Below are 734 nucleotides of genomic sequence, written 5' to 3' on the forward strand. Positions count from 1 at the left end.
TTTTCTCGCTTTGTAATTTTTTTGTCACTTTATGGTCCTTTTTGTGTCTCTTAGTAGTCATTTTGCGTCCCCTTAGTAGTTTTTTGTCCCTTTATGTTATTTTGTGTCCTCTTATACAACTCTTTGTAATTGTACCTGTCTCTTAGCAGCTGTTTTGTGTCTCTTTTTAGCTGTTTTTCTCTCTCTGGAGTTATTTTTCTGTCTTTCTTGTAGTTTTACATCACATGTAGTTGTTTTTCTCTCAGTGTATTTATTTTGCATCTCTTTGTTGTTGTTTTTCCTTTTTGCAGATGTTCTTATTTGTCTCTTTGTGGTCGATTTGCATCTTGTTGTAGTTTTTTGTCACTTTGTTGTAGTTGTTGCCTTTTTGTAGGTGTTCTTTTGTCTTTTTGTATTCACCTTCTGTGTTTCTTAGCTGTCAATTTCGAATCCCCTGTAGTAGTTTTTGTCACTCTGTAGTAGTTTTTGTCACTCTGTAGTAGTTTTTGTCTCTTTTTGTTATTGTTTTTGTCTCTTTTTGTTATTGTTTTTGTCTCTTTGTAGCTGTTTTTGTCTCTTTGTTGTCATTTTGTCTCTTTTGTTCCTCTTCAGTAATTCACCTCCTGCCTGGATCACAGCAATCCTGTAGAGACTTATTAATGCAGCTCTTAGTATTCAGACTGAGAATGTTTGTCTGCAGATGAGATGTTGTAATGGACTTCAGTCGAGGCTTTTGTTTTGAGCCTGCTGATGCC

Source organism: Acanthopagrus latus, chromosome 21 (genome assembly GCF_904848185.1).
Source record: "Acanthopagrus latus isolate v.2019 chromosome 21, fAcaLat1.1, whole genome shotgun sequence".
NCBI classification, from domain to species: domain Eukaryota; kingdom Metazoa; phylum Chordata; class Actinopteri; order Spariformes; family Sparidae; genus Acanthopagrus; species Acanthopagrus latus.